Source organism: Zosterops lateralis (genome assembly GCF_965231275.1).
Source record: "Zosterops lateralis genome assembly, chromosome: 2".
Lineage (NCBI taxonomy): Eukaryota > Metazoa > Chordata > Aves > Passeriformes > Zosteropidae > Zosterops > Zosterops lateralis.
The window spans coordinates 3,694,588-3,702,334 of record NC_139763.1 but is presented as its reverse complement, the minus strand read 5'-3'; the positions used below and the strand labels follow the sequence as shown (position 1 = coordinate 3,702,334).

The following is a 7,747-nucleotide window of genomic DNA, read 5'->3' as shown; positions in this document are numbered from 1 at the left end:
TCCTGAATAATCTGATGCTGAATATCCTGGTGATCAATATGCCCTTCACCCAACCACATTAACTAACCAGATAGTTACTCATAGTAAACTCCAAGTTAAACCCTTTCTTGTGCCACTTTAGAACTTTTAAATAGAAATTATCTTTCCTTCCCTAATTAAAAGTGGTTCTCTCATAGGAGGGACACCAGAGTCTTTCCAGAGATTGCCAAAATGATATTGAGGTGTCCAGTCTGTGACTAAAACAGATCCATGAGTGCTGTAAAAAGCCACAATTTCTGCTCCTTGAGAAAGAGTTTCCTGTTCATATCCAGGCAACAGGATGTGTCTATAGAACTGCCTATCTCTCCTGAATTAAATGTCATTTTTACATAAGGGAACCTTTATTAGTGAATGTCACCCACACCTGTGAGAGGTAATATTTATAAAGGTGTCTCCTTTTTGTTGCCTGACTTGTTCATCCTAAATGGTATTTTCATAGGTAAAATGTTAATCCTTTCTGATTCTAATGAGAAAATCAGGTGCTGGAACTGCATTTCGCCAGTGGGGAAGAAAATGAAATAATCTGTGCTCTACTCCTGTTGTTCCCTATCAAAAGAAATAAATATCATTCACACATCCCATTTCATTGATAATAACTACGATGATTAAGGCTATGAAGTTTGCATTATTATCCTTCTTTTTTCAGGTTTTTTTTTTAATGAATTGGTTGTTTAACCTGAGGGGAGGAAGCTCAGGGAGGACCATATTGCTCTCTAAAACCACCTCAAAGGTTGTAACCAGGTGGGGCTTGGTCGTTTCTCCCAAGTGACAAGTGACAGGACAAGAGGAAACAGCTCAGATTGCACCACTGGAGGCTTAGGGTGATATAAAGACAAATTTCTTCACTAAAAGGATGGTCAAAGCAGTGGAACTGTCCAGGCAAGTGGTGGAATTGCTGTCCATGGAAATCTGCAAAAACCACGTAGATGTGGCACTTGGGGACGTGGTTTAGTGGTGAACACAGCAGCAGCCTAAAACCAAAGCAAGTTTTGCACCCTTTAAGTGCTTCAGTCCCCAGTTCTGCCATTAAGACTCAAAATTACCTGAGGCTGTGCCACTTTGTAAATATATTTTCATAGGTTGGCTGCTCTGGAAGAAAAATGGGAAAAACGCTGGTTATGGGATTTTTTTGCTTGATCCAAAAGTGACAATTTGTTAATTTTTATCGCTCATTTCACATTCTGAAAACTGTGTTTGAGGAGATGGAAAATGACATGACCACTTTTTTTCTTTCCCCACCACCCTCCTGAGCAAGAGGCAGAGCTCCAAGACCCACCTGCTCTGAAATGTCCTCCTTCCTCCTGAGAGAAAACTCCAGGAATGAGCCTTTGGGGTGGCTCTTGTCCCTGCACAGGACACACTTTGGGGACAACTGCAGTGACAGAGCAACTGGCTGTGAGCAAAGAGCTGCAGGGCCATGGCAGCTGGGGAGGAAGGTGGCACAGCAAGGGATGCTCCATCTCCCACCTGGCTGTCCCTTCCTCCCTTTCCTACCTCTGAATATTGGCTGAATCATTTAGCCACACAGGCAGGGCTTGGAAGGTCAGAAGATTGGGCTTTTTTGGGCATGGAGTGACAATGTGGAGCAGTTTTCCATGTGGGAGCCCAGCAGTCCTCTGTGCTGGTCCCTGGTGGGGCTGCCAGCCTGTCCCCTGCACCTGGGAGTGCCCTGAACTCTGAAGGTGATGCAGGAGATGGAGCCTCACCGAGAGCTGGACACGAGCTCTCCTGGCTTTGCTGCAGCTCCTCCATGAAAACACAGCATTTTGGGGGCTCCTGCCATGGGCACTGTTCCTACAGCCACATCTGGGTGTAGCATGAAGCTGTCAGCACGCTCAGCATCCCTCTCTCTGCTGTTTTATCTCATTTATCAGGAATTACACATCACACTTCCAGAGAACTCATGGCCATGGTGTTACCAAGAGCTGCTGTGTGCAGCAAGACTGGAGTTGCAGGATTTCCACCCTCCAGCCTTCCTGCCCTCCTGTTCCCATCCTGCCAGGCATTTTCTGGCCCCAGAAACATCTTTGTTGGAGTCTGTGACCACCACACTCCTCTCCAGCAGGAGTTTGTAACCCACAGCTCCACCGGGCCAACCTGGTGCCACCAGCACCTCGTAAGGATGAAACTGCTGCTGGCTGCAGTTTGTTTTGGGGATCAACTGGTTCTGGGGCTGTCTCCTGCTGGATTTATGTTCTCTGAAGAGTTAAGTACATTAGTGTGGGTAATCTCACTCCATTACCTTCTATAAAACTGAATCTATGATTTCCTCCCTGGTGAGCATTTACCATAGCGAAATAGGCTACTATTTTCATATTTAACTCATTGGTAACTCATAAAACCAGCTCAAGCTGTCTGCCCCAAAAGAGCAGAAGCTGTGGGACGGGCTGGAGGGTCAGAGCTTTTACAAGACCTGCAGTGTCAGTGCAGTGCTCTCAGCATTGCCCTCGCAACCCTATCCCATCCTCCCCCTGCTCCTTTGAAATCCACCAAAAAATCAGAAATTTATAAGGCTTCTTAAAAATCCGAGATGAAGCAATTAAACCTCCAGACTGGAGGATGTGAACCTTTAAAGGCCCTTTGCAGAATATCAAAAGAATGAGAGGATTATATTTAGCAGGTGTGACAGCCCACGCAGGACATTTCATTGTGAAAGGGGCTGACATGAACCAGGAACCGATACTTAAATTAATATAAAACATCTTGGGGGAAAAGGTGTTTTCTTTTCTTTTTTTAAGCATTGGGAAATCATAATGCTTTCTGGCTTCTTCAAAAGCGAGAGGTCCAAATATACAGGAGTCATCTGGCATGTAAAAATAAAAAGTCTGGGGAGGGGACACGCACATAAAAACGCTTCGGATGAGGTCGGGAGGCAAATGACGAGGGCCAGGGGGCCAAGAAACACCACTGTGGATTTTCCTGCCCTGCCTCACCTGAGGCTTTGCATTGCTGCTGGCAGATCCAAGGATTTTGACTCCCAGAGCAGAGGGGCAGGACTGGGACAGGGTGCCCTGTCTGGCTCCTGGCACTGCCTCAGCATCCTCTGTCCTGCCACCTCTCCTCGTCCCTTCCTTGGGGACACAACCCTTCAATTACAGGGGTGCTTTATTCTCAACACTCCTGTTTTCTATTCCTATCACACCCTACCAAGCCCTGGAGTGGAAAACTTGACTCAGGGACTTTCGTGGGGAGGCGTCCACGGCTTTCGTGCTTCATTCACTACTGAGTGTTCCTAATTTTAGCTGGGCTGCTCCCTTTTGATTTTCCAAAGCTGTGGATTTAAGCTGTCCAGAAGCTCGGGTTTGTTTTCACGCCCACATGAGTGATGCTGCTGCCCATCCACACCCGGGGAGGCTGCAGGGAAGGAGGAGTGGGTGACAACACTGTCCCCAACTCTGAGAAGGGACAGGCTCACCATGGGTGGGTGACAACACTGTCCCCAACTCTGAGAAGGGACAGGCTCACCATAGATGGGTGACAACACCGTCCCCAACTCTGAGAAGGGACAGGCTCACCATGGGTGGGTGACAACACTGTCCCCAACTCTGAGAAGGGACAGGCTCACCATGGGTGGGTGACAACACTGTCCCCAACTCTGAGAAGGGACAGGCTCACCATGGGTGGGTGACAACACTGTCCCCAACTCTGAGAAGGGACAGGCTCACCATGGGTGGGTGACAACACTGTCCCCAACTCTGAGAAGGGACAGGCTCACCATGGGTGGGTGACAACACTGTCCCCAACTCTGAAAAGGGACAGGCTCACCATGGGTGGGTGACAACACTGTCCCCAACTCTGAAAAGGGACAGGCTCACCATGGGTGGGTGACAACACTGTCCCCAACTCTGAGAAGGGACAGGCTCACCATGGGTGGGTGACAACACTGTCCCCAACTCTGAGAAGGGACAGGCTCACCATAGATGGGTGACACTGTCCCCAACTCTGAGAAGGGACAGGCTCACCATGGGTGGGTGACAACACTGTCCCCAACTCTGAGAAGGGACAGGCTCACCATAGGTGGGTGCTGCAGTAGCAGAGGGCACTCAGTGCCACTTTTGGGGGGGTTTATCTCTGCTAATTCAAGCACATTGGGACATTTGGGTTCTTAGTCACCCAAAAAGCCACAAATTGGAGTAAAAAGCCCAACTTTCTGCTGGGGCTGCTCCAAGGGAGGGAGGGAGGTGTGTGGCTGCCTGGATGGGCAGTATCAGGTACTGTTTGGCATCGAGAGAGTTAAAGGTCCTCGGCACCCACCAGCCCTGGTCTAGGCAGTGTCTAAAATCAGTCCTAGACCCGCTTTATTTTTTCCTTAAAAACAGGAAATGGAGCCCTGAAGGCTTTTTAACTGGAGAGGGAGAGTGAGGAGGGGGTATATTCACTCTGCCCATACCCAGCCCTGAGCCTGACCCAGACTTGGGGGTCTCTGTGTGTGTTTTTTTTTTAATTCCTTCTCCCTTTTTTTTTTTTTTTTTCCCTATTATTTTGGCAGACTTTTTGGAATGTCTGGGAGCTCAGGGCTTTGCTTCACGGAGCAGGATTCCGAAGCAAGAAAAAGAGAAAGTTATAGACTAAACCACAGAAATGTAAACATGTCTGCAGCTAAAATAACTCCACTTTCATTGAAAACACTCCTCGCTTACAATCAGACTTCTGTGTGCTACGCTCAATAAAACTCCAATGCTAATAGCGACCAATTAATACATTATGTAGCCTCGCTTTAAAAAAAACCAAAAAAACCGAGACGCTTTTAATTATTTTTTAAATATATATATATATATATATATTTTAAAAAATTATTATTTTTAATTAAGGGACTACTGGGTTTTGTGCTGCGGATGGAGAGCGGCGGGGGATGCTCGGGGAAGGTCGGGGAGAGGCGGCGGCAGCAGCGGGGACAAGCGGAGCCCCGGTAAGAAACCCGAGGGGAGGGACGGGATGGGACAGGGACAAGGGACATGAACAAGGGACAGGGACAAGGGACAGGGACAAGGGACAGGGGATAAGGGACAGGGGATAAGGGACAAGGGATAAGGGACATAGTACAAGGACTAGGGACATGGGACAAGGGACAGGGGACAAGGACTAGGGACAAAGGGACACGAGACAAGGGACAAGGGATAAGGGACAAGGGAGAAGGGAGAAGAGAGAAGGGACAAGGGACAGAGGATGGAGCGCACAGCCCTCTTCTCCCGTGTTTTTTCTCCCTGCGAGGTGAGTGCTGATGGCACCGCCGGGATGGATCCCCCTCTCCATCACCCCTGGGGAGATGGGGCTGAAGCTTGGGCCGGACCAGCCTCCTCTGCTTTCCCTCCCTCCTCAGCCCCCCGCTCCCCTTTTATTCCCGAGCATCCCCTTGTTCCTCCTGGTTTAGGGGCCAGGCTGGGATTCACCTCGGGGCTCCCGAGCTTGTTGTGTCTGCCCCCTCCAAAGGCGCTCCCGTTCCCTCACGCCGTGAGGGCGAAGCGGCCGGGCCTCCCCCCCCCGCCCCTCACTGCGGGTCCCGCTCACCTCCAGCCCCGCCCGGCCCCTCCCGCCCCCTCAGCGCCGCCGGGGGAGGCCGCGGGCACCGGGGGCGGGGGGTCCCGGAGCGCCCCGGGCTCGGGGCCGCCCCGACGGCGTTGGGGGAGCCGGGGCAGAGCCGGGGCAGAGCCGGGAGCGGCGGCGGCGGCCGCGATTGGAGAGAGAGAGAGAGAGAGAGAGAGGAAGAGGCGCCCGGAGCCGGGGGCCAGCGCGATGGGCTGAGCCCGTCCCGACTGAAGTGACTCACCCGCAGTCGGCAACGCCGCCGTCCCCCTTTGCCCCGCTCCCGCTTCACTCCCCGCCGAGCTCCCGCCGCTGGCGGCCGCTGCTTTCCCCCGGCCCGGCCCGTCCTGTCCCGCCCCGTTTCCCCTCCCCGAGAGCCCGGAGTGACCCCAAACCCCCAGCCCGGTAAGTGCTTTTTCCCCTTCGGGGCTGCGATGGGGCGAGCGGAGAGCGGCGGCCGTCGGGGCGGGAGCGGCGGGGACATGGGCCAGTGACCAGCCGGGAGAGTGACCGATTGGAGAGTGACCACCGGGATAGTGAGTGACCAGCCGGGCAAATGACCACCCGGCCGAGTGACCAGCCGGGAAAATGACCACCCGGCCGAGTGACCAGCCGGGAAAATGACCAGCCAGCCGAGTGACCAGCCGGGGACAGTGTCCGGCCAGGTCTCCCCTGGCCCTGGACCGTCGGGGGCTGTCGGTGGCATCCTCTGCGCCAACCCTGTCCCGAGTTTCTTTAAAGTTTTGAAGGATTAAACGCTGTTCGGCTTCTGCTTTTCGGGCAGAAATGACATCCCGTTCTCCCCTCCTCGCCATCACTTTCTGTCCCCCGTCCCCGCCGCCTCGGGATGGTAATAGCAGCGTTGGTGCCTTTGTAATTCTTTCAGCGATTCATCATTCAATTAACTAATAGCTTTTCAAAAGTTCTCGCGCGGAGGAAAAACTCCAATTAATAACCTGCGTGGCCGAGGGGAGTCGTGGTGTTGGGTTTGGTACTTTTCAGAGTCAGGGATGTGCGGGGCTGTTTTGGTGGCCAGATGAGGAGTTTGGAGTGCACGTAAATTGTATTTACAAAAGCGGGAGTTGCAAGTTTCTGGCTAAAATAAACTTCCATTCATTGCTGAGAGCCCACGGTGCGAGGAAATGGCTCGTTCTTTAGTGAAGTTTTTATTTTATTTTATTTTATTTTATTTTATTTTATTTTATTTTATTTGTATTCTAAGTGCCGTTCTGTGAATTAACTCCGTTCTGAAGTAAGAGTTTGGAAATTACATTCTGCCCCCGTCCTGCCCATGTAATTTTGAGTCCATTAGGAAAACCAGGATAGGTCTATGAACTGCACATGGAGAAATGTCACATTCCTTTGGTTTAACCCTTTGGGCACTTCCCTGGTTTCGCTGAAACAAGTGAAGCAGGCAAAGACAGCTTCTCACAAAAATGTAAAGTTTTGTTGGGATACGTGTATCAGGTATGTGAGTTCAGGCACACCTGAACTGATAGGAAGATCAAGGAGAGAAATAGATTATTTGATAGTTTCCCAATTAAAAGTAAATAAGTAAAGGCATAAACAGACCAAGCCGTACCTCATATGGGACAAATACATTTTTATGTAGATTGCCTGATCTGTTTCTTAAAGGGCATTTATAGAAACAGAGATATGGTACACTGGAATAGCAACATCAGTCCTTATTTTCTCTTTCATGTGTGTATGTGGGCAAACAATGGCAAATTCTTTGAAAAAGCTTGCAAGATAAAAAAAATCTACCAGCTCCAAAAACATTTCAGGGTATAGAGCTTGGAACAGCATCTGTCCCCACCTCCCACAATTTAGTCTCAAAGTTAAACAAATCATACAGTACTGGATAGAGTTACATGTTAGAGGAATTTTATAAATGATCTGTCAGGATAAGTCCTAGGTGTGATTAAGTCGGACTTTTTGCTCCTGAGGTGTTACTCCCTTTGGATTGTCATTTCTGCAGCATTTGGTTCTTGGAGATGGATTCTAATGGACATGGATATGTTATGTATGTTCTCCTTCTAATGGTTTTTGAGCAGGAGTGCCTGTGGGCTTCTCTCACTTGCTTTTAAATGTATTTGACCTCTTTCTAAGGCAGTGAAGAATCCAGTGAGGACTCACAATGATGGCAACCATGAGCTTAAATCCCAGATTGTTCCAGACTTGGGAG

The 7,747-nt window shown here is 50.1% G+C and overlaps 1 protein-coding gene across 2 annotated transcripts in view; it reads left to right on the top strand.

Moving 5' to 3' along the window:
• Positions 1-5,937: 5,937 nt before the first annotated feature.
• The window catches only part of ERG (ETS transcription factor ERG), a 140,625-nt gene continuing 138,815 nt past the window's right edge, over positions 5,938-7,747 (top strand). The window contains exon 1 of one of the 2 annotated variants that reach the window (XM_083854938.1): positions 5,938-5,967. The gene's annotated coding sequence lies outside the window, so the exon portion shown is untranslated. The remainder of the gene's footprint in view (positions 5,968-7,747) is intronic. The other variant, XM_083854936.1, reaches the window with a different exon arrangement.